General features: G+C 44.8%; 1 protein-coding gene across 1 annotated transcript in view; it reads left to right on the forward strand.

Moving 5' to 3' along the window:
* Positions 1-27,338, forward strand: part of LOC140190736 (calcium-binding protein 1-like) — a 102,224-nt gene that overhangs the window by 33,718 nt on the left and 41,168 nt on the right. The window lies entirely within an intron of this gene.

The following is a 27,338-nucleotide window of genomic DNA, read 5'->3' on the forward strand; positions in this document are numbered from 1 at the left end:
GGTATCAATGGCTACGGGGAGAAACAGGAGAATGGGGTTGAGAAAGACGCAGCAGGTTAACAGCAGAAGACAATTCTTTGGCTCTTCACTCAACCCTGGAACTCTGCACAGTGAAGATATGTATATCAGGATGCTCTTCATTGACAATAGTTTGCCATTCAATACTATCAGCCCCTCAAAATTAATCAGTAAGCTTCAAGGCCTAGGTCTCAGTACCTCCTGTGCAATTGGATCCTTGATTTCCTCACCAGCAGACCCAAGTCAGCAATATCTCCTCCACAATTTTCGTCAGCCCAGGTGCACCACAGGAATTTTTTTTTTTTGGTTTTGTATTTGCACAATTTGGGGGTTTTTTTGCACGTTGGTTGTCGTCAGTCCTGTTGGTGGTTGGTCTTTCATAGATTCTATTGTGTTTCTTATATTTACTATGGATGCCCACAAGAAAATGAATCTCAGGGTTGTATATGGTGACGTGTATGTACTTTGAACGTTTGAACTTTAACTCGTGATTGAATGGCAGAGCAGGCTTGACAAGCCGAGCAACCCACTTTTGCTCCTACGTCTTATGAATGGACCAAACATAGGGAAAATACAGAAAGATGTAAGTAAATGAAAATCAAAAAAAAACACACTGCTGATGCTGGAGATCTGGAATAAATATAGAAAATGCTGGAAGATCTCAGCTGGGCAGATGGGACAGCTTCTGTGGAAGAAGAATCTGGACAATGTTTCGGATTGAGGATCCACCAGCAGAACCGTGAACATCAGAGACCTGTCCACGGTGAACTTGAATGAAAAAGAAGTGAATGAAGAATAGAGAAGGGGAACGTGCCACAAGCGATGAAAATCTCCAAGAAAAGTAGAATTTCTGAAACGAAGGAGGATAATCAATGGACATTTTGCCGGCGAACTTGCCCTGTGCTACTCTGGGAATTTGCTGATCAACATTAGTGGAATCGTTTTAGGCATTATCAGAATTCTTGTTGTAAATAATTCTGACAGATAAAATCAGTGTTTATTTTTAGATATTTGTTTTGGTCTTTATTGAAATTAAAATTTCATCAGTGTACAAAGTTAAGGGCATGGATGGATAATTCACCAGTGATTAGTATTCCATTTAAAGTTTATGATACATTAAAAATTTACAGTGTAGAAGGAAACTATTTAGCCGATCGCGTCAGTACCGATGGAAAAAAAGAAACCTTGCCTTATCTCACTTTTCACCACAACTCTGCCGCATGTGACTCTCCAAGTACATTTCACGTTGCTGTGCGAATCTGCCCCCACCGCCTCATTGAGCTGTGAATTCTGAACACCCACCACCCTCTGAGTGGGAACGTTTTACCTCCTCTTTCCTCTGTTTAAAAACAGAGGAGAGAGGCACAGTGGCCCAGTGGTTAGCGCCTCGCTTTACACTGCCAGCAGCAAGATCAGGGTTCAGGGTTTGGGGTTCAATTCCCGCCACTATTTGTAAGGACTTCCTACGTTCTCCCCCTTTCTGCTTGGGTTTCTCCCGGGTCTCCATTGTCCTCCCACATTCCAAAGACGTATGGTTAGAGTTAGTGAGTTGTGGGCGTGCTACGTTGCTGCCAGAAGTGTGGACACCTGCAGCACAATCCTCGCTGACATGATGCGACGGAAACGATGCATTTTATTTATTGATTATTTATCTATTGAGATACAATAGGCTCTTTCGGCCCTTCAAGCCACACCACCCAGCAACCCCCGGATTTAATCCTAGCCTAATCATGGGGCAGTTTACAACGACCAACTAACCTACCAACTGGTACATCCTTGAACTGTGGGAGGAAACCAGAGCACCCGGAGGAAACCGGCGTGGTCACGGGGCGAAGGTACAAACTCCTTACAGGCAATGGCGGGAATTGAACCCGGGTCGCTGGTACTGTAAAGTGTTGTGCTGACCACTGCGCTACTGTGCCGCCATTCATTTCACTGTACGTTTTGATGTACCTGTGACAAATAAAGATAATCTTATTTTTGTGTTTACTTTTAATTGGTGGTAGAGAGCCAAGGTGAGACACAACATGGAAACAGACCCTTCTTCCCATACAAACCATCGACCATCCAGTTACACTAATCCCACTTTTGCATTCTTTCCACATTAATTACGCCAGATTTTATCCCTATCCTACACACTAACGACCCATCTACAGCGGCTAGTTATCCTACCAGTCCCCGTGCCTTTGGGAAGTAGGAAGAAACTGGAGCAGCCCATTGAAATCCACATGGCCATGGGGAGAATGTCCACACAGACAGCCCCAGGGGTCAGGATTGAACCTGGCTCACCAGCACCTTGAGGGAGTGACTCTACTGTGTCAACCTTTAACCAAAGTTCGGATAGGTACATGGATGGGAGTGATATGGAGGACTACGGCCCCTGCGTAGGTCAATGGGACTAGCCAGTTTAAATGGTTCAGCATGGACTAGATGGGCTGAATGGCCTGTTTCTGTGCTGTACTTTTCTTTGTAGAATGAACTTTGCATTACAGCCATTCTTTAATGCACAAAAAGTACTTGCTGTCTCAGAGCTCCCGAAACTTGGGTTTGATCCTGACTGTCTGTGTGGAGTTTGCACATTCCCCTGGGTGCTGCAGTTTCCCCCCACATTCCAAAGACATGGTGGTACAGTCAATGATTTGTCTGCTGTAACTTACCCCTGGTGTAGATCGATAATTGTATGAATTAAAGGAAAGTCGGTGGGGAAACAGGGAAGAGGGAATGGGAGTAATGGGTCATTCTCCTAGGAGAGAGTATGGAACTGATGGATGAATGGCCTCCTGCATTATTATAAGAAGTGTGACAGCAAAGGCCTGCAGGTGTCCAGACAAAGGTTGAAGGCGGGTGCCTTTTTCACAAAGCGTGCCAGCGATTCGGCACACAGAGTCTCTCTGACCACCGTCGCCGTGTGCGGCAGGGTACGGGCAGTGCCAGTGGACCGGGGATCACTCCGGTCCTGTCTCCTCAGCCCCAGGCTCACTGCAGGAGACAGCGCTCTGTTAGCCTGTTGGTACCACAAGTATCACAACCCACCTGCCCAGAGAGGAGCCCCTCAAGAAAACCAGTTCCCAATATTGTGCCAAAAATGTAATTTCCCTTCAACAGGGGAAGAAGTGAAAGACCTTGCAAGATTTGAATGTTGTTGCCTAATGCTGTTCTCTGTTTCCACTTCTCCATTTCCTTTACTCTACCAATCTGTCATTATCCTCCTCACTCCTCTTCCCCTCCCCAATTCTTCATCCCTTTTCCCTCCTCGATTGCCCCACCTTCCTCCTTTCCTGCTTCTTTCTAACTAACACTTTCTCTCTCTGCCCGTCTCTCCCTCTCCCCCTTATCCCTCCCCTTCTTCCTCTCTCTCTCCTCCTCGTCTCCTCACCCACCCTTTTCTCTTCTCTTGCCCCTCACCCTCCCCCCCCCGCCAATACCGCCTTCCTTACGTCGTTTCTCTTTCCTGTTGAAATTTCAAAGCCACTGCATACAGCAGTTTGCTGTGGCCTGATCTGGAACTGATTCCTCAAAGGGGCTATGGAAGGAGATTTAAATAGTAAAATTCAACTGGGAATTCGATATAATTTTTATTAATTGAAATTCCGAGGAGGAGGGAGAGGCATTGATCGGATGATCCTGTCAGCAGAGGACAACAGACCAAATGTCTGCCTTTCCTTTGAGGTTCTGAGTTATCTCACCTCCCTGTGGGCTGAGGTTAGCATCAGCTGCTTTTCCAGTTTCGGGGGGGTGACTCTCTCCCTCGCACTTGCTTCAGAGAGAGGGGGGGCCATCCACTCGGCCATTGCTCACTGCCCTGACAGACTGCCTGTCTATATGAAGACCGTCTTCAGACCGTGCTGGAGACGCACAGGGGGGCTGGAGAGATGTCACCGGGAGAAGTTCAGCAAGGACAGGAGGGTGGCAGCAAGCCCAATGGTCGGAACGGAGCGAAGATGTTTGTTAGCTGCAGGAGCTCCCTCTGTGGGCTGTGATAGAGATCAACTCCTGCCTGAGCTCTTTGCAGACATCCTCTGGACTGGCTGCACTTTCATGTGCAAACTCCCACTTTCACTAAACAACAGGGTCACATGTTGTCCTGTGGACACCGTATGAGGGAAGAAAAAAAGTGGGATTACTCTGCTGTTGGATGGGCTGTACAATTCTATTGCTTTAGGGTTTCATGAACAGATAAACTCAAAGGAAATATGGAAAATCAAGCAGCTGCCGATTGCTGAGATCTGAAAATAAAACGCATTTCTTTCGAAGGGTTTGTCTCTTTTCACAGATGTTGCTTCGCCTGCCGGGGTGGGGTGGTTGGGGAGTTAGTTTCTGCATTCTCTGTTTATGATATTGCAGGAGGTAGTAGTGAGGTTGGAGGGGGCAGTGGTGAGGGAAAAAGGAGTGGGAGGAGGCAGCGGTGCCCTGCATGTGAGGGAGGCCAGTTGTTAACTATTTCACCTATTGTGAAGACCCACATATCTAACGATGTGGTCGTTAACTCCAAAAACCTAAACATTAAAATCATATATCTGAATCATGTACAGTGCAGATGTATAAAAATAATTAATATATTCTTGATCTTCTGAATGCTCTGTGTAATATGATCTACAGTGCTTATATGCAATACTCTGATCCTGGGCCCTGTATGCTGGGAGAGTGGTGAATCAGTTAAAACTACTTTTTCTAGTAGATTTAAGCTTAATTCTACATTGTTATTGTCTACTTTTTTCTAGGTCAGTGCTCTGTGTAATGATTTGAGAGTAATGACAGTATACCAAATTTATTTTTTTTTTAAAGACATCCGTTAGTCTTGTGAGACCATGGATCTGCGCCTGGAAAGTCTTCACTCTCCAGGGCGCAGGCCTGGGCAAGGTTGTATGGAAGACCAGCAGTTGCCCATGCTGCAAGTCTCCCCTCTCCACGACACCGATGTTGTCCAAGGGAAGGGCATTAGGACCCATACAGCTTGGCACCAGTGTCGTCGCAGAGCGATGTGAGATTAAGTGCCTTGCGCAAGGACACAACACGTTGCCTCGGCTGGGGCTCGAACTCACGACCTTCAGATCGCTAGTCGAGTGCCTTAACCATTTGGCCATGTGCCCACTGGAACTGTTAATACAAGGCAGAATAGGTCCATGGGTTCATGTTGCTTATGCCAAATTCTGACCCTACCATCTGCACGTCACAGCAGAAACTGAGGTTCGTCAGACCAGGCGAGCTTCAACTGTTTAGTTTTGTTGAGCCTGTGTCCCACTGGCGCCTCAGTGGACAGCGCCTACTGCTGGCAGAATTCCACCCAGGTGACACCTCAGTGCATTGGGAAGTTGGAACAAAGGGAAACTCTGTCAGGATGAGGGTAGCCCACAAACAATAGTCAGTTGTACGCCATGGAAAAAGCATAAAACTGCGGATGGTAGAAACCTGAAAAAGAAGTAGGAAGTGCTGAAGGTGTTCAGGCAGCATCTGTGAAGAGAGAAACAAAGCTAATGTTCAGGATTAGTAATCTTCCAGCAGATAAAAATTCATTGGCCTGAAATGTTAGTTCTGTTTCTCTCTCCACGGATGCAGCCTGAGTTGCTAAGTATTTAATTCTTGTGTGTGTCGAAAGCTGTCATCCTCACGGCCCCATTATTTCACTCAAGAGTTGACAGAATGCTTCTTGCAGTCAGATGAAGTGTCTCGAGCAGTTTCACGTGCAGTGCCTACAGTGGGATCAATGGTGCCAAGTCACAGGGCAGTGCTGTTCTGAAATGCTGCAATATAACTAGATTTGGGACTATCATTAGAGAGGTCCAAGACTGCATGGCTGATTAAAGAGCGCCCAAATCTAATTTCTGTGGAGGGAAGTGGTCCTGATATTGGCGTTGGCTTATTATTGTCACGTGTACCAAGATACAGTGAAAAAATCTTGTCCTGCATACTATTCATCCTGATCAAATCAGTACACAGTGCACTGAGCTGGAATAAGGTGAAACAATAACAATGCAGAATAAAGTGTAAAAGTGTAAAGTGCAGTGCAGGTAAACGATTTGAGCTAGGCAGATTGTGAGGCTTAGAGTCCATCTTATTATGCAGGAGGCCCTTTCAAGAGTGAGATAGAAACTGGTGGTACATACACTCAGGCTTCCGTATCTTTTGTTTGATAGGAGAGATATGATAGCATTCTAAAATAGTGGATCAAAATCAAGGTCTTCCTGTAAATCTTACTATTCCAAACCCCAAGAAGGCAGACACAGTTACCCCACAAGAGCGGGGAGCACCCATTGGGTAAGTATCCGTGATTTTGCGACTACAAGGGTGTGAGACCTGGCTTGCTCGCAAACCGTTCTTCCTGCTTTAACGGGCTCTCGATATGAGGCAGTGCGTGCTCATCCAGCATAGTGCAGACGCTAGCAACTGCCCAAAATTGGCAACTGAAGAAAATCCATACATCAGGGCTGCATTCAAGTCTTGGACAATCTCCAGAATTTCAGGGGAATAGAGTTTTTTTTTGAGTGAATAAAGGGTTTGGCATGAAAGAAGAAAGTATGTTCTCTGCAGGCAACTTAGGTAAGAGAGTGAGAAAGTGGTGCTACTTGAAATCAAAGGGAAAAATAACGTCGTGGGTAGGAAGTGATATCTTTTCATTGGACTTGGATAAAAAAGAAGAAACAATTGTCTAGAACATCAACGTATAACATTTATTTCCCTGGTGTCTTTTGCATTGGAAATTTGGATTCTTTTCAAGTGAAATATACAATGTCCATTGCCAGTGCAATTCAGTTTTGCAGTAAAGTATGCGGCAGACTTTTTAAGCTATTGCTGTTTGAAGAATTGAAAGGAACAGATATTGATTCACTTCTACAGAGCTGAGAGGCAAAGATATGGGGGCCTCCTGTTAACGTGGAGTTTTTTTTTCACATTGAGGTTCTTTTGTAACAATTAGCAAAGACTGTAGCAAATTTTTACAAGAGCATTCTAACTGGATCCACTGCACGGGATCGGGGAAAAAGCTGCAGAGGATTGTAAACTCAGCCACCTCCATCATGGACACCAGCTTCCCCAGCATTGAGCACATCTTCAACAGGCGATGCCTTAAAAAGGAGACATCCTTCAGTAAGAATCCCAGTCAAACCAGACATGCCCCCTTCTCGTTACTGCCATACCAGATGCAGTACAGGAGCCTGAAGGCACACACTCAACATTTCAGAAACAGCTTCTTCCCCTCCGCCATCAGATTTCTGAATGGACGGTGAAAACTAGCTCACTAGTTTTTGTTCTCTCTTTGCACTATGTCTTTATATTTTAAGTTCAATTTACCTATTGTAAGTTATAGTACGTATATTACACCGTACTGCTGTCGCGAAACAACAAATCCCATGACATGCTGTGTGTTCGTGATAATAAGCCTGATTCTGATCACTTAATGATTCCGAATCTGGGCTAAAAAGTAGGAGAGAAAGTGAGATATGGAAAGAAGTGGTGCAAGGCCTGGGAAATGGAATCAAGGGGGGATTTCCTCAAGGTCCACTGAATGATTGAGCAGCAGAATGGTGTCTCCATGTTCCAGCGCTCCTGAGGTAATAAAGAAGAGAGAACGAGCCATCAACCACAGCAGACTGAATAATTTGAAGGCAAGTACATAAGCTTCCCAGCTTTATGATGGTTATTTGTTTAGAAGTGCCCACAGCCTACGCTGGTCAAGGAATGAAGATGTCGAAGACAATTAGAGGTGATTTGCCAAAGTGTTCAGAGCAAGCTTCCGGAAATATTTAGCAAGGGAAAGAGATCATCAGTAAGCTGTCGTGCTGGGAATCGCACGGTTGTTGAGCACTGGCTAATAGATATTTTTGAAGGTTAACATTTTTCATGTTCTGCATTATCCAGCTCTCACAATGTTCATTATATTAACTGAAAGGGTCACCTCTGAAATGATCATGATGAGTAGAAAAATGATTGTAAGGATATTTGGAAAAGGCTTGTCCAACGTCCCTTCTATTTATTCATTCCTGTTAGAGCGAGAGAGAGGCTGGGAATAGCTTGTAGCATTAAAAAATTGTTTCTCAATTCTCAGCCCGATAGTGCTGCACACTTTAACACAGGTGATCCAAAATTCCCTTATTGTAATACTGTATTAACAATCGGATAAGAACAGCATTCAAGGGCATTGATATTATGAGCCCGTGCATTCTAATATCTAATAAAACGAAAAAAAGGCAAATCGTGCACATAATGAAGGAAAGCCCATCGTAAACGGAGAAATGGAATTTGGGGATAAAGTCATTGCAATTTTCCAAAGTTTTGATAAGAGAGCTTTTACAGTACAGACAAATAAGCATTGAACAGCGGTGGTAAAGCTTTCTTAATCTTCATGAAAATATTCATTAATGGAGCTGTGCTATGAACAAGAATAATTAAATTGGAATACAACTCAAGGGCATTGACTGAAAGTCTAAACAGTTTATCATAAAACTAGAAGATGCAGGTTATATTTCATGAGACTGGAGTCAAAATGCTTGAAGACAAAAGAACAATATTCTTTACTTTTGACTATTCCTGGTTAAGTGAAATACAGTACTGCGTTACTTTTTCATATTTAGAATGATTGACTGGTGACAGGACAGAAAACGGCCATTTGGCACATCATCTCCAAACTAGCAGTACGTGAGGGCAATCCCACTTGCACCTCTTCAGTTCCTCTCCCCAGAGCCCTGCAGAATAGTTCCTTCCAAATTATTATCCCTTTCTCCATGCTCCATCTGAGGCTCTCGCCACCATGTTTGCTGGCTGTGCATGCCAAACAGTAACCATTCCCTGAAAAAAAACACTTCCTTATTTAATTTTTGTTCTATAGATGTCTCTTAATTCTTGATCCCTTTGCCAAAGGTAACAGCTTCTCCATCTGCTCCATGTCCTTCTAATTCAAAGATTAGTTTTTTCAGATTATGAAGACATGCAGTCCTCTTTTATTGTCATTTAGTAATGCATGCATTAAGAAATGATACTATATTTCCTCCGGTGTGATATCACAGAAACACAGGACAGACCAAGACTGAAAAAAACTGACAAAACCACATAATTATAACATATAGTTACAACAGTGCAACAATACCATAACTTGATGAAGAAGTCCATGAGCACAGTAAAAGTTCAAAGTCTCTCAAATGTCCCACATCTCATGCAGACGGGAGAAGGAAGAAAAACTCTCCCTGCCATGCCGACCACAGTCCGACTCTGAGTCATCCGAAAGCTTCGAGCTCTGATCAGCTCTCCAACACTGAGTGCTGAGCACCATCTCTGTCCGAACGATTCGACCTCAACCTTGGTCACCAAAAGCAGGCAAAGCCGGGGATTTTGAGGCCTACCCTCGGAAAGATTCCCGACCATGCAGTAACGACAGCAGCGAACAAGCGTTTCAGAAATTTCTCCAGATGTTCCTCTGTGCTTTCACGTCCCTCTCCATCAAATCAGAACTGTCCACGGCCCCTATTTAACAGATACGATATCATTTTTCACTGGAGGGCTGCGTACGGGCGGCGCGCTGCTCTCTCTCCTCTCGCTATTTATTTGTCACATGCATGTACATCAAAACAGACATCACTTGCGTCAGGTCAAATTGTTGAGGACTGCGCTGGGGCAGCCCACAAATGTTGCCACGCTTCTGGTGCCAACATAACAGCCCACTGCTTCCTAACCCTAACTGTAACGTCTTCGAAATGTGGGAGCAAACCGGAACAGTCGGAGGAAACCCACATGGTCCCAGAGTGTACACCCGGGTTCCTTGTGGACAGAGTCAGGAGTCGAAACCCAGTCAGTGATCACTGTCACTGTCTTTCTCTCGTCTGCGTGAGACGTGGGACATTTGAGAGACTTTGAACTTTTACTGTGCTCATGGACTTCTTCATCAAGTTACGTCGGAGCATCATAGGAAGTCATTCCTGCCTGTGGCCATCAAACTTTACAACTCCTCCCTTGGAGGGTCAGACACCCTGAGCCAATAGGCTGGTCCTGGACTTATTTCATAAGTTACTGGCATAATTTACATATTATTATTTAACTATTTATGGTTCTATTACTATTGATTATTTATGGTGCGACTGTAACGAAAACCAATTTCCCCCAGGATCAATAAAGTATGACTATGACTATGACTAAAGTGTTTGCACTAACTGCTATGCTGCCCCTATCAGATCCCTATTGTAGATATCCCCCTATCAGATCCCATAACAAGCTCCTTCGTTTGAAGGAAAACAACTCTAGCTTCTCCAGTATATCCCCGTCACACTTCCTCATCCCTGGAATTATTTTGGTAAACCTCTTCTACACTCTCTCCATAGCCATTAACATTGTTTCTGAAGTGTAGTACCCAGAATTGGACAGAGTACTTCAGTTATTACCAGACCAACGAGTCGTAAGGTTCATCATGACTTGCTCTAGTACTCTTTGCCTCTTGTACAACAACAGAGACTTGGCATGTGCCTGCATAATTTGTTGAATGGTAGACTGAGGAAATTTTTCAAAACATGAGATCCTGAACTTTCTAAATAAATAATGTTTGTTAGTCACAGGTGAGGTAGCAAACAAGTGGAGGAGAATTAACGTTTCCTGGTTCAAAAGGGATATGATGACCAGGAGCCTCACATCACAGGAGGGGAGGTTGTTGGAGAAGACGCTGAGGGACAGGAATTGAATTGAATTGACTTTATTTCTTACATCCTTCACATACATGAGGAGTAAAAATCTTCATGTTACATCTCCGTCTAAATGTGTAATGTGCAATTTATGGTACTTTATAATAAATAGTATGTACAACAGGACAGTCAGTATAACATAGAAATACATTTGTATCAGCATTAAATTAATCGGTCTGCTGGCCTGGTGGAAGAAGCTGTCTCGGAGGCTGTTGGTCCTGTCTTTTATGCTGCGGAACCATTTCCCGGATGGTAGCAGCTGGAACAATTTGAGGTTTGGGTAGCTTGGGTCCCCAGTGATCCTTCGGCCCTTTTTACGCACCTGTCTTTGTAAATGTCCTGAATAGTGGGGCTTGGAAAGACAGACTCCTCAGGAGGAGTCAGCAAGCTTTGTGCAGAGGAGATCATGTCTCACAAATGTGTTAGATGTTTTTGAGGATGTAACCGGGAAAATTATGGTTTACTTGAACTTCAGCAAGGCCTTTTGACAAAATCTCGCTTGGTTGTCAGGAGCCAGGGAGCAAGGAATGCAAAGTTTGTTGGCAAATTGGACCCACGATAGGTTTAGTGATGAGAGACAGAGGGTGATTGTGGGTGGTTGTGTTTTTCTGACTGGAATTCCGTAACAAGCGGTGTAACACAGGGAGTGCTAGTACTTTTGTGCTTGTAATTGATGTGAATGACTTGGTGATATGATCAGTAAGTTTGCTTACAATGTGAAAATTGGTGGTTTTAGGTCGCAAGGAAGGAACATCTTGAGGGTGTTAAAGGATAGAGGAGGGCGTAGATCAGCTGTAGCATTGGGTAGCGTGCTGGGCGTGCTGGCTGATGGAATTTCATTTTGATTGGTGTGCTGTGATGTAGTTTATGAAGTCAAAGAAGCGCATACAGTACAGGTTCAGTACAATACAATACAGTACATATCCTCCTCAGGTTATGCCAGTGTTCCATCCGTGTGAACTGCTTGTAACTTGAACTATCTTCAAGTCTGAACCACAACCGCAATCGATTTCCATGCAGCAGAAAATGCCTGCAGCCACCCAGCAGTCAACAAATCACCCTGGCAGTCTTTCAAATACTCCCTCGTATCTACGAACTATACACAGGTCAAGTGTTTGTAAGCTGCGGCAGACCTGTGTACAGGAAATGGTGGGGTGCTGAGGAATGCTGACGAATGGAGGGACCTTGAGGTTCAGATCCACATTTTGCTGAAAGCGTCAGCAAGTTTATACGGTGGTGAAGAAGGCTCATGGCATTCTTGTGTTCCTAGACTGAGGTATAGAACGTAAAAGTTACATTATTTTGCAACTTTACAAGGCACTGGTTAGACTGCGTGAAGTTCTGGTCACCACACTGTATGGATGACATGGTTCCACTGGAGAGAGTGCAGAGGAGATTCCTCAGGATGTGGCCTAGATTGGAGGGCTTCAGTTATTGTGAAACATTGGACAGGCTGGGCTTGTTTTTCCCTGAGGAATGACCTGATAGGCATGTATAAAATTATTAGAGGTTTAAACTAGATAGATAGAATATTTTCCCCTTGTTGGGATATCAAAAATAGGAGGCTATAGGTTTAAGGGGAGATGAAGGAGATTTAAAGGGGGTGTGTGGGGAAAGTTTTTATTACACGGAGAGTAGCTGATATCTAGAATTCACTTCAAGAGGAGGTAGTAGAGTCAGACACAATCACTATGTTGAAGAGATAATTAAACAGGCACTTAAGAAGAATTTGGACCTAATGGGCAAATGGAATTAGTATGGATGGTCAGTAGACTTGCATAGACATGGTGGGCTGAGGTCTACAGCTCTCTGACTGTGTAGCCTGTCTGACAGGATGCACATATGATTAAATACTTTCTTGCTCCACCATATACTGTTTGTTACAAGCCCTGTTTACATCCCATACTGCCCCCACTCGTTAGTTGAACCACTGCATCAATTACCATCCAGGACTGTGGCTATGAGACTCTCTGTTTGCTGTCGGTTCTGTGCACTGGCTGCCAGAAAAAGGGAGAGAGCGTACATATTCTTATTAAGGTTAAGTTGCTAGTCTGCTGAGATCATTAACTGCTTATTAAAAAAACAGATCATATTAAAAGATACTAAACTAGACTCGCAAATGCTTTTGTGTTCAGTTAATAGGTTTAATCTTAAGCAACATAGCTGGGCCCTACTTAGAACAGGAGATGAATTCAAGGAGCCAATTAGACCATAGAGATAGATTTAAGGTCTGTAGCTGTGGGTTTCGTTGAGGGAGAGATGAGATATGTAAATACAAAACGAGGGAAATTAGAAAGCTGCTTCACATTGCACTCAGACTCAGTTCTTGCGGTCCCCCATGATAGTGATGAATTCCAACACATTAATGGCTCATTCAGAGCTTTATTAATTGGGATGCTCCAATTGACGCACGGAACTCACCAATGGGATCAATAAAAATTTGGCAGCATTGAGGAGTCTGAAGACTTGAGCCCCCAGAAATAAGATGACAGATAGTGAAACTTGCAACTCTTTTAGCCCAGGGACACTCTGCCGTCACAAGATCTTTCAGCCACAGGTAGGTAGTTAAGGCATGAGTTAATTCACAGGATCCTCACTTCACTGCTGCGATGATTTCATTTGCTCTGCCTGATTTCTTCACTTCGGAAAATACAGCAACCTGTCACCAAGGGATATGCACTCAAATCATGGCCAATGACAGATAGGAATGATGGGGTGAAAACTGGATGTGCTACTGAACATGCCAAGGTTGAGGTTCAGGGGCCTAGCCAACTCTGAATAAGACCATAAGACTTAGAGGCAGAATTCAGGCACCCAGCCCATCCATCATGGCTGATTTATTACCCCTCTCCACCCCATTCGCCTGGACGTTCCCCTGATTACAATCCAGAACATTTGTGCTGACTGGGCTCTCAGCTCACGATAACAAGAGGTGGCACTGGAGTCAGAACACAGAGCACTTCAGGTGATTCCAAGATTCCAAGAATGATTCCACTTTACTAGCTACACCTGTACACCTGCTCATTAATACAAATCTCTCACTGGCCAATCGCGTGCCAGCAACTCATAAAAGCATGCAGACGTGGTCAAGAGGTTTAGTTGTTGTTCAGATCAAACATCAGAATGGGGAAGAAATGTGATCTAAATGACTTTAGCCGTAGAATGATAATTGGTGCCAGGCGGGGTAGTTTTGAATATCCCAGAAACTCCTGGGATGTTCACGCACAGCAGTCTCCAGAGTTCAGAGGAACGGTGCGAAAACAGCAAAAAAAATGCAGTGAGCAGAAGTTCTTCGGGCTCGTTAATGAGAGAATGGCCAGACTGATTCAAGCTGACAGGAAGGTGACAGTAACTGAAATAACGTGTTTCAACAGTGGTGTGCAGAATAGCATCTCTGAACACACAACACCTTGAAGTAGACAGGCTACGGCAGCAGAAGACCATGAACACACACTCAGTGCCCACTTTATTAGGTACTTCTCTATGTAATAAAGTGGCCACTGTGTGTAGTCTTAACTGATGCTAAGAGTGATGGCACATATTATTTGTCTGAATATCAGTAAGGTTCACGTCAGTATAACTGTCTGTTGTCTGCTCATCAAGGACTACTGTTCCTCTTCGTCATCCCTTTCACCGTCCCGGTGGATTGGAGCTTATCTCTTGCCTCTTATCAGTAAGGAAAAGACCACTGTCAAAAATGGGCAAGGTGGGAATATGGGTCAGATTTGTAAGGGAAATTGTACGCTGTCAGTGTGTGACATACCTATGCACAAACCCTTGGCAATGATAAAGCTTTACTTTTTCTTTACACTCTTATCATGGTGGTATTGGTGTGTCTTCAGGAAGAAGCAGACTGTTCATTCGCTGAGGTAATTTCAGACCAGGCCCTGGACCCTGTCCCAGGTATTTTTATCCATGCTATGTGGGGGCACTCGGTCAGGGAGGCAGCGTGTGGGGGCTTCATCTGGGTGGGGGCAATGGATTAGGGAGAGGGGATGTGAGCTAATGCTGCAGTTCTTTGTTCTCCCTTGCCACCAACCACCCCCCCATGATCCTTCTGCACTCCCCTGCTAGCCGTGAACCCCCTCTCCCCCGGGGAGCACTGTGCTGCAGGTCAGGGGTCTGCCGATCAGGCAAGCCTAGGGTACCGGACGTCCTGTTAAAGGAAGTGTTTGTGGTTTGTAAAGTGTCGAGGAAGCCCTGCCTGCACTCGTGTGGTGCTTCCTGCAGGTGACTCTGACCATGGGCAAGGCTCTGTGATAATTCCAGTCCAGTCTGCGTGCGAGCACAGGCTGACAAAGCACCCATTTGCTGCTGTTATGGAAATAGTCTGCCGGTCAGCCTCTGAGTTATAGCATCATTATCTAGCCAGGAAGAGCAGAGACATCTCTGCGCCTTCCACTGCTGCCCCTGTTTCACCATCCATCCTTACTCAGCTGTGACGTGTGAAGCAGAACTCTTTGCCTTCCTGCCATCTCATGAGCCCATGAACAGATCATGTTGAGTCCATGGCCAGATCAGCCACGGTCTAACAGAATGGCGGAGCAGGCTCGACGGGCCAAATGACCTACTCCTGCTCCTATTTCTTATGTTCTGAACCCAAACGTGGGAGCCTGTGTGCTGGCGAATGGTCTGTTGGGGCGGGGGGGGGGGGCTGCTATTGATGAGGACTGCCACCTAAGGTTGAAATTAAAAAAGATTCCTGCAGATACTGGTATTTGGAAATTAAGTCAGAAAACGGTGGAATTGCTCAGCAGGTCAGGCAGCATCTGGGGAAAGAAAAGCAGAGTGGACATTTCGTGGCGACAACAGTTCGTTCTACCTGGGCACTTTAAGTCGTTGTGCTTGGGGTTATTTATTTATATGGAATAGGCCCTCCTAGTCCAAAGAGCCCCACAGCCCAGCAACCCACCTGTCTAACACATAGGACAAGTTACAATCACCTGCTAACAGGTACACCTGTGGACTGTGGGAGGAACCACAACTGCTGGAAGATTCCACGTCACTCATGGGGAGAGTGTACAAACTCCTTACAGAAGGTGCCGGATTTGAACTCTGAACTCTGGAACACCCTGGGCTGTAATCGTGCCATGCTAACCTCTACACTACAGTGGCTGTTTACTTGTTCCTCACTTTAGGTTGGCATTAGTGGCTGTTGGATGCTGTGAGGATGATTGACACTGAATTGGCTGCCAGAGGCGGGAGGGGCCCTCACTTTCAGCCTGGCACTTTGAAGTCTGCACCTTTCCGGTTTGAAAAGCGGAGGCAAATGCGGAGTAGAGCGAGTGGTTCTCGGAGAGGCTGATGGAGGGGCCGATGGGTTCGAGTCGCTTCCTTCAGAGGGGCCGCTGGTTTGTGTCTCTGCCCTCGGAGAGGCCGCTGGAGAGGCCGATGGGTTTGAGTTGCTGCTGTCGGAGGGGCCGCTGGTTCTGAGTCGCTGCTGTCGGAGGGGCCGCTGGTTCATGTCACTGTCCTTGAAAGGGCCGCTGGTTTGAGTCGCTGCTTTTGGAGGGGGGCACTGGGTCCCAATGCTCTCGGAGATGTTATCAAAATTCTGAGATTTATGAAACATAGAAAACCTACAGCACAATACAGGCCCTTCGGCCCACAAAGCTGTGCCAAACATGTACTTACTTTAGAAATTACCTAGGGTTACCCATAGCCCTCTATTTTCCTAAGCTCCATGTACCTGTCCAGGAGTCTCTTAAAAGACCCTATCGTATCCACCTCCACCACCGTCATTCCACGCACTCACCACTCTCTGCGTAAAAAAACTTACCCCTGACATCTCCTCTGTACCTGCTTCCAAGCGCCTTAAAACTGTGCCCTCTCCTGCTAGCCTTTTCAGCCCTGGGAAAAAGCCTCTGACTATCCACATGATCAATGTCTCTCATCATCTTATACACCTCTATCAGGTCACCTCTCATCCTCCACCGCTCCAAGGAGAAAAGCCCAAGTTCACTGAACCTATTCTCATAAGGCATGCTCCCCAATCCAGGCAACATCCTTGTAAATCTCCTCTTCACGCCTTCTATAGTTTCCACATCCTCACTGCAGTGAGGTCACCAGAACTGAGCACAGTACTCCAAGTGGGGTCTGACCAGGGTCCTGTATCGCTGTAACATTATCTCTTGGCTCTTAAACTCAGTCCCACAGTTGATAAAGGCCAATACACCATCTGCCTTCTTAACCACAGAGTCAGCCTGTGTAGCAGCTTTGAGTGTCCTATAGACTTGGACCCCAAGATCCCTCTGATCCTCCATACTGCCAAGAGTCTTACCATTAATATTATATTCTGCCATCATATTCAACCTACCAAAATGAACCACCTCACACTTATCTGGGTTGAACTCCATCTGCCACTTCTCAGCATAGTTTTGCATCCTATCAATGTCCTGCTGTAACCTCTGACAGCCCTCCACACTATCCACAACACCTCCAACCTTTGTGTCATCAGCATCCCTCCATTTCCTCATCCAGGTCATTTATAAAAATCATGAAGAGTAGGGGTCCCAGAACAGATCCCTGAGGCACACCACTGGTCACCAACCTCCATGCAAAATATGACCCTTCTACAACCACTCTTTACCTTCTGTGAGCAAGCTAATTCTGGATCCACAAAGCAAGGTCGCCTTGGATCCCATGCCTCCTTACTTTCTCAATAAGCCTTGCATGGGGTACCTTTTCAAATGCCTTGCTGAAATCCATATACACTACATCTACTACACTACCTTCATTAATGTTTAGTCACATCCTCAAAAAATTCAATCAGGCTTGTAAGCACAACCTGCCTTTGACAAAGCCATGCTGACTACTCCTAATCATATTATACCTCTCCAAATATTCATAAATCCTGCCTCTCAGGATCTTTTCCATCAACTTACCAACCACTGAAGTAAGCCTCACTGATCTATAATTTCCTGGGCTATCTCTACTCCCTTTCTTGAATAAGGGAACAACATCTGCAACCCTCCAATCCTCCGGAACCTCTCCCGACCCCATTGATGATGCAAAGATCATTGCCAGAGGCTCAACAATCTCCTCCTTCGCTTCCCACAGTAGACTGGAGTACATCTCATCCGGTCCCAGTGACTCATCCAACTTGATGCTTTCCAAAAGCTCCAACACATCCCCTTTCTTAATGTCTATATGCTGAAACTTTTCAGTCTGCTGTAAGTCATCCATACAATCACCAAGGTCCTTTTACATAATGTATACTGAAGCAAAGTATTCATTAAGTACCTCCACTATCCCCTCTGGTTCCCTACCCACTTTTCCACTGTCACACTTGATTGGTCCTATTCTCTCATGTCTTATCCTCTTGCTCTTCACATACTTGTAGAACGCCTTGGGGTTTTCCTTAATCCTGTCCACCAAGGACTTCTCATGGCCCCTTCTGGCTCTCCTAATTTCATTCTTAAGATCCTTTCTGCTTGCCTTATAATCTTTTAGATCTCTAACATTACCTAGTTTCTTGAACCTTTCATAAGCTTTTCTTTTCTTCTTGACTAGATTTTCAACAGCCTTTGTACACCACGGTTCCTGTACTCAACCATCCTTTCCCTGTCTCATTGGAACGTACCTATGCAGAATGCCACGCAAATATCCCCTGAACATTTGCCACATTTCTGCCGTACATTTCCCTGAGAACATCTTTTCCAATTTATGCTTCCAAGTTCCTGTCTGATAGCCTCATATTTCCCCTTACTCCAATTAAACGTTTCCCTAACTTGTCTGTTCCTATCCTTCTCCAATGCAATGGTAAAGGAGATAGAATTGTGATCACTATCTCCAAAATGCTCTCCCACTGAGAGATCTGACACCTGACCAGGTTCATTTCCCAATACCAGATCAAGTACAGCCTCTCCTCTTGTAGGCTTGTCTACATATTGTGTCAGGAAACCTTCCTGAACACACCTAATAAACTCCACGTCATCTAAGCCCCTTGCTCTAGGGAGATGCCAATCAATTTTGGGGAAATTAAAATCTCCCACCATGACAACCCTGTTATTATTGCACCTTTCCAGAATCTGTCTCCCTATCTGCTCCTTGATGTCCCTGTTACTATTGGGTAGTCAATAAAAAACACCTAGTAGAGTTATTGATTCCTTCCTATTTCTAACTTCCACCCACAGAGACTCAGTAGACAATCCCTCCATGACTTCTTCCTTTTCTGCAGCCATGACACTCTCTCTGATCAGCAGTGCCACACCCCCACCTCTTTTACCTCCCTCCCTGTCCTTTCTGAAGCATCTAAAGCCTGGCATTCTAAGTATCCTTTCCTGCCCCTGAGCCATCCAAGTCTCTGTAATGGTCATAACATCATAGCCCCAAGTACTGATCCATGCTCTAAGCTCATCCGCTTTGTTCATGATTCTCTTGCATTAAAATAGACACATCTCAAACCATCGGTCTGAGTGCATCCCTTCTCTATCACCTGCCTATCCTCCCTCTCACACTGTCACCAAACTTTCTCTATTTGTGAGCCAACCACCTCTTCCTCCGTCTCTTCTGTTTGGTTCCCATCCCCCCAGCAATCCTAGTTTAAACTCTCCCCAATAGCCTTAGCAAACCTCCCGGCCAGGATATTGGTCCCCTCGGGTTCAAGTGCAACCCGTCCTTTTTGTACAGGTCACTCCTGCCCCAAATGAGGTCCCAATGATCCAGAAATCTGAATCCTTGCACGCTGCTCCAATCCCTCAGCCGCACATTTATCCTCCACCTCACTCTGTTCCTATACTCACTGTCACGTGGCAGAGGCAGTAATCCCGAGATTACTACCTTTGTGGTCCTACTTCTCAACTTCCTTCCTAACTCCCTGTAGTCTGCTTTCAGGACCTCCTCCCTTTTCCTGCCTATGTCATTGGTACCAATATGTACCACGACCTCTGGCTGTTCACCTTCCCACTTCAGGATTTCATGGATACGATCAGGAACATCTCAAACCTTGACACCTGGGAGGCAAACTACCATCCGTGTTTCTTTCCTGCATCCACAGAATCGCCTGTCTGACCCCCTAACTATAGATTCCCCATCCTCTTCCTTTCCCTACCCTTCTGAGCCACAGGGCCAGACTCTGTGCCAGAGGCACGACCATCGTTGCTTCCCCCAGGTAGGCTGTCTCCCCCAACAGTACTCAGACAGGAGTAGTTATTGTCAAGGGGTACAGCCACTGGGGTGCTCTCTAGCCTCTGACTCCTGCCCTTCCCTCTCCTGACTGTTACCCACTTACCTGTCTCCCCAGGCCCCGGTGTGACTACCTGCCTATAGCTTCTCTCTATCACCTCCTCACTCTCCCTGACCAGACGAAGGTCATCGAGCTGCATCTCCAGTTCCCTAACCCGGTCCCTAAGGAGCTGCAGCTCGATGCACCTACTGCAGATGTGGCTGTCCAGGAGGCTGGGAGTCTCCCGGACTTCCCACATCTGACACCGAGCACAGAACACTGGCCTCACACACATACTTCCTATTCCAATTCTTCTCAAGTAACTTACCTCACCTCAACCCATTATCGCCTAAGCCCCATTGAGCCAAAGCCTTCCTACTCTGACTCCCTCTACTCCGTCGCCCACTCCTCCAACCCCCACTCTATAAAGCTGACTTCTTTTTAAATTCTTCCCCCACGTGCCTGCGCAGTCGTACCTCAATCAAACTGCTGAAGAAAAAATGGCTATATGAACTGGACTGTAGTTCATATTGGCCTCTTTCAGTTCTGTGTTTTTTTCATCTGTTCACCTATCCTTTCTTGTTGTCGATTGGCGGGCTGGAGGTTTGGGTGATCTGTTAGTTTTTGTACGAGGAAGGGGCTGGGGGTGTTTGGGGCTTGTGAATTTTTGTTTCGTTTTCTTTTCGTGCTGGGGGGATTGATGTCTTTCTTTTAGCTGCTTATATGATTTTCTGAATTTTTTGGCTATCTGAAGAAGACAAATCTCAGAGTTGTAGTCTTCATATATACTTTGATAATAAAATGAACCTTTTGAACCTTTTGCCTTATAGGTGTCAGTTGCAGGATGATCAGGGCAATGGGACAATGAAATGTGGAAATTATCGGCTGTTTAAAAAGCTATTGCCTGAGGCACCCCATTCGCTGCCTGGTTTTCTGTGTGCTGACTAACCTCTCCCACTGCCTTCTCTCCTTCCCCACTTCCCAGCACATTGGCTATCTAAATTCCAGCCCTTTAAGCCCCAGTTTACCTGATCACACTGCATCTGGCACTTAGTATGAACCGATTCACCAATTTCTAGTTTGTGTTTTCGGAATCAGAACCAGATTTATTGAACACTGACATATGTCGTGAAATTTGTTGTTCTGCACCCACAGTGCAGTACAATGTATAAAAGTCACTGTGAGTTACAATAAGAATATATAAAAAATAAATAAATGGTGCAAAGAGCGAGCAAAGTCGTGAGGTAGTGTTCATGGATTCTTGGACCTTCCAGAAAGCTGATGGCTGAGGGGAAGAAGTTGTTTTTAGAATGTTGATTGTGTGTCTTCAGGCTCCCTGATGGTAGTAATGAGAAGAAGGCATGTCCTGAATGGTGAAGGTCCTTTATGATGGACGCTGTCCTCTCGGGGCATCGCTTGATGAAGGTGTCCTCAGTGCTGGAGAGGCTCATGATGGAGCTGACTGAGTCTACAGTCTTCTGCAGCCTTTTCTGATCCTGGGCAGTGCCCCCACCCCCCTCACCTCACCAGGCGGTGATGCAACCAGTTAGAATGCACTCCGTGGTAAACTTGTTGATGTTTTTGGTGTCATACCAAATCTCAAGCTCCTAATGAAGTATCACAGTTGGTGTGTCTCCTTTGTTATTGCATCAAGAAGTTGGGCCCAGAATAGATGCTCTGAGATGTTGATGCCCAGGAACTTGAAACTGTGACACCTTGATGAGGATCTTTAGGAATTATTGAACACCAGAGGTCAAACATGCACCAAGGGGTTGAATGCCAGTGATGCAGGCACAGGTGTGGCATTGAGGAACCATAGGTCAAGTGGTCTGAAGGGAAAACCCTCCATGGTTGGAGTTCTGTTTCACTGAAAGGGAGATGGTTGTGGCTGTTAAAGGACATCACAATAAGCATTTCTCTGGACAGTATCCTTACATCTTAAGGTCAAAAGTGGGGATGTTCACCAATGTTTGCAGAATATTTCCATTCAAAACTCATCTGCAAATGAAGCAGCACATGCTTAGATGTGTTAGACCTGGGCAGCATTTAGGTAATAAGTAACTTCATGCCACAAACTCCCCAGCTGTGGCCACGTCCAACAAGAGAGAGCCTGACTACCTATCCTGGACATTCAGTGGTGTTAGCAGTGTTGAATTTACTGCCATCAAAGTAAGATAGTAAGACCATAAGATGACATATGGAGTAGATCTTGCACCATTCATCCCATTGTGTATGCTCCACCATTCCATCAGGGCTGATATATCATTCCACTCAACCCCATTCTCCTGCCTTCTCTCCATAACTTTGGACACCCTCACTAATCAAGAACCTATCAACCTCTGCTTTAAATCTACCCAATGACTTGGCTTCCATTGCAATCTGTGGCCGTGAATTCCACAGAATCACCACCCCCCCTCCCCAGGATAAAGAAATTCCTCCTCATCTCTGCTCTAATATGTGAGAGGAAACTATTCAACACAAACTCGAATGGGCTAGTAAGATAAATGCTGTGGCTTCAAGAGCAACTAGGAGGCTGGGGATCATTTGGTGTGTAATATTCTGACATCCAGAGATGTTTCCAAAATTTTCAAGACAAGCATCGGGAGTTTCATCCATGTGCCTGGTTGAACACACTGCCAATGACTCACAAGGAACTGGATACCATCTGGAACAAGGCAGTCAAAGAGCATGAAAATACAAGAAAATAGGAGCAGAACTATAATAACCATGGCCAATCTGCCCCAGTCCTCAAGTCTTCCGGTTCCTCAAGGCCATCGTTACCTCGCTCTATCAAAAATGCTTTTACCACTTCCTCAGATATTTCCAGTGACTCAGCCTCTGCAACGCTCCATGATACACCTCTCTCTACGTGAAGAAGTCTACTTGACTGGCTCCTCGTCAACCACACACATTGTTCATTCCTTTCACTACTGGCACCATCTACAAGATGTCCTTCAGTTGCTCTCCTTGGCTATCCTACAGCCTCTCCAAACCCGTGACTCTTATCACTAAGAAGGACACCATCCTGAGTTGGAAGTATATCGCTGGTCCTTTACTGTGTCTGTCCAAAGCCTGGAACTGCCTCCCAGAAGTCACCGTGAAAGAACCTTCACCAGAAGAATTGCAATAGTTCAAGAAAACGGGTCTGCAGAGCAATTACAGACAGGCAATAAATGCAGGGCTTGCAGGCACCACCCACATCCCAAAACTGAATTAAAAATTTAAAAAAAAGCTCTAGTGAGGCTTTCATTGCATGGTGCTTGGAAATATGAATAAAACTACTTGATACAACAGAAGAGAACAGTTCAGTCTGGGATTTATGGGTGTAACTAAAGACTGGAAACAACTCTGAAAGAATGCTTAATCCATGTTCTATTTTAATTGAGAGGAATTGATTATTTAATGTTGATTACAGACACAAAACCAGAACACGCAAGAGTAAACTTAACAAAACCGAGGTCTAACAACAGAAGTAGCTAAGAGCTTTAAATACAGCAGAAATAATTACTTGGACTGAGTAATAAATAAATAGCTGGATGAATAAATGTTGTTTCTTGAGGCTAAGAGATCAAGTAAAGAATTGAACAAGAGATAAATGAATGGTGCGTGGAACTGGGTGAGCTATGACCCAGAATCAGAGACCGATGGAGCTTTGGTGCCTGCTGGGGATGGACAATCCGAAGGCAGATATTCTGCAGGTTAGTTCCCTTTCCCAAGAGGATGGGAGAGCCTTAGAAAGGGATGAGGATAGTTTTGGGTAAGCTGTACCTGGCCTGTGAATGAAGTGACCCAATGCCCTGATGACACAATAGCATTGTAGCTCACGCAGTGCTTCTTTACGACACGGGCTGTAAGATCGGGGTTCGATTCCCGCTGCTGTATGGGTGACAAATAAAACTAATCTCCTTATCCTGCTAACGTCCATTTACTATTTTTATAAAGTTTATGTCTAGGTACTTTTGATGCTCCAGTAAGTGACCTTTTCATGAATGTCCCTTGTGCTGACAGTGGGTATCCTAACTGTGCCACTTCCCACTAAGTTTAGTGATGGAGTTATATAACCATATAACCATATAACAATTACAGCACGGAAACAGGCCATCTTGGCCCTTCTAGTCCGTGCCGAACTCTTACTCTCATCTAGTCCCACCGACCTGTACTCAGCCCATAACCCTCCATTCCTTTCCCGTCCATATAACTATCCAATTTAACTTTAAACGACAACATCGAACCTGCCTCAACCACTTCTGCTGGAAGCCCGTTCCACACAGCTACCACTCTCTGAGTAAAGAAGTTCCCCCTCACGTTACCCCTAAACTTTTGCCCTTTAACTCTCAACTCATGTCCTCTTGTTTGAATCTCCCCCACTCTCAATGGAGAAAGCCTATCCACGTCAACTCTATCTACCCCCCTCATAATTTTAAATACCTCTATCAAGTCCCCCCTCAACCTCCTACGTTCCAAAGAATAAAGTCCCAACTTGTTCAATGTTTCTCGGTAACTTGGGTGATGAAACCCAGGTAACATTCTAGTAAATCCTCTCTGTACTCTCTCTATTTTGTTGACATCTTTCCTATAATTCGGTGACCAAAATTATACACAATACTCACCAATGCCTTGTACAATTTCAACATTACATTCCAACTCCTATACTCAATGCTCTGATTTATAAAGGCCAGCATACCAAAAGCTTTCTTCACCACCCTATCCACATGAGATTCCACCTTCAGGGAACTATGCACCATTATTCCTAGTTGAATGGGATGGGTTAAAATGCTGGATAAACAGTCGTCCCGTTCATTTCACTCCATCAGATTCAATTTCCTGCCTCTTCGTCCGGCTGTTCAAAACTATGTTTACATCACATTGCCCTTTGTCACAGATCTCTTTGGTGTTGATAGATACTTATTGACAATTGTATTTTGTGCTTGTGGCTGCGTAGCTTTCTGATTTGCCTGTTCCTTTGTGGTGCCATTTAGTTACATTCTATCATCTGAATGTTTTGATTCACTAGTCACCTAAAACAAGGGCAGACTAATTGCACGTTGCGAAAAGGAAATTTAGCAACATATCAGAATTTGAATCCTATCAGAATCAGCAGCCTATCAAAATCACTGATGTATGGCGTTGAAATTTGTTGCTTTGTGGCAGCAGTCCAGTGCAATAAAGAAAATCTCTATGAGTTACGGTAAGAAATATATTTTAAAAATAAACAAATAGTGTATGAAGAGAGCAAAATAATGAGGCAGTGTTCATGAGCTCGTGGATCGCTCAGAAATCTGCTGGTGGAGGGGAAGAAGCAGTTCACAAAATAGTGAATGTGCATCCTCAGTCTCCTGTACCCCCTCCTCCTGCCCCGATGCTGTAATGGGAAGAGGGCATGCCCTGGATGATGAGGATCCTTAATGATGGATGCTGTCTTTTTTGGGCATCTCCATTTGAAGATGCCCTCGATGCTGGTGTGGCTAGTGTCCATGATAGGGCTGGCTAAACCTACAGGGCCCTGCAGCATTTTTGATCCTATGCATCGGTGCCTCCGTACCAGGGTAGATACCTTTGGAATTCAAAAACTAGACGGAATTTCCCCTGTAAATACTGTCTGATAAAAAGGAGCGACCTTTCTGCTCCTTAACCCTGCTTTCCTGGAGGAATTTAAGGTGGGAGGTTATATGGGAGGCAGGGTTTGAGGGTCGGCACAACATTGTGGGCCGAAGGGCCTGTACTGGGCTGTACTATTCTATGTTCTATGTTCCTGTATGATCATGAGTGATTATACCTCAATACAACGAACACTACCTCACTACTTTTATTTCTATTTTTCCACAACTTATGAAACTATTTAATATATAAAAATATTTACTGTAATTTATGGTTTTTCTATTATTATGTATTGCATTATTCTGCTGCTGCAAGGACAACAAATTTCACGACACGTGCCAGCGATATTAAACCTGGTTATGATGTTCCACTTTCCCCATTCCCCTTGATGCCTTTAGCCTCTAGTAATTTGTCTACCTCTTTCAATGGATTCAGCAATAAATCTTCTACAGCCACCTCCCCCCGCCTCACACTACAATAATGAACTCCACTGGTTTGCCACCCTCAGAGAGGAGGAATTTCTCCTCATCTCAGTCCCAAGTCTCTTGCCCTGTAACTTGAGACTGTGACCTGCTCAGCGAGTGGAATCATCCTCCTAAAACCCAGTCCACTGAGCCCTGTCATCATTTTTAAATTTTCAATTAGGGTCCCTCTCATCCTTCTAAATTCTAGTGAAAACAAGCCTGGTGAATTTAATCTTTCTTTCTTTAGCAGTCCTGCTGTTCCAGGAATCAGTCTGGTTAATTTTCTTACAGTCAGTTATGGCAGGTTTATCTTCGGCCAAGAAGATCAAATTGCATATAATACTCAAGCCAGTTCTCACCAGTGTCTGTGTAATTATACCAAAACATTTTTGCTCCCGTACTCAAGATGTCTTGCAACACAGATCAATGTCTCATCTTGTCTTTCACCACCTACTGCTGCTGCCTGTATGCTATCTGTGTTTTTGTACAAGAAGACGTAAGTCTCTTGTGCTTTAAGATTTTCCAAACCAGCATTATTTTAATAATACACTGCCTTTCCGGTTTTCTTACCGAAGTGGATAATTTTGCATTCATCCACATTATTTTTCAGTGGCCAAGCTTTTGCTCACAACTTGTCACCTTGAAGCCACTCTGCATCCTGTGTTTCAGCACTTTCTGAAATATTACATTTGTTTCCTTCATCCGAATCATTTGATATATATAATGAAAAGCATCCCACTTACTACTGTCTACCATCCCAAAAGGGATGAATTAATCCCAACTCTGTTTCTTGTCTGTTAACTAATTTTGAAACCATGCCAGTAAGTTTCCCTCAATGCCATTTGCTTTTATTTTTGCAACTTTTATGTGGAACATTTTCAAAGGGTTTCTTAAAAATCCCACTGCCCCATATCTATGTGAGAAGTGCCATCTTGTACTCCTTTCCGTTCCCCCTCAACTCCTTAATCTGGCTTCTCCCCCCGCGCCTTCCTTTCCAGTCCTAATGAAGGGTCTTGGCCAGAAACATCGATTGTTTATTCCTTTTCATGGATGCTGCCTGACGTGCTGAGTTCCTCCAGCATTTTGTGTGTGTCGCTCTGGATTTCCAGCATCTACAGAATCTCTTGTGTTTACAGCAATGTAGGAAATGCAGCAACCAATTTTCACACAGCAAGCTCCCACGAGCAGAGATATAATAATGGCCCAACTAAAAAAGTGCGCCTGACAAGTTAGTCTGGGAGTTCCACCTTGATCAGTGGTTGAATGGTCCCCTCTTGAACTCTCAGTGTTCCAGGATTCTTGAAGAATTAATGCAGTGACAGAAAAAAAGTTGGCACACTTTCACACAAAATGCAGAACAAACAAGTTACTAGGGGCAGCATGGAAGCATAGCAGTTAGCGTAAGACTTACAGAGCCAGCAGCCAGGGTTCATT

Source organism: Mobula birostris, chromosome 31 (assembly GCF_030028105.1).
Source record: "Mobula birostris isolate sMobBir1 chromosome 31, sMobBir1.hap1, whole genome shotgun sequence".
Taxonomy (NCBI): Eukaryota; Metazoa; Chordata; class Chondrichthyes; order Myliobatiformes; family Myliobatidae; genus Mobula; species Mobula birostris.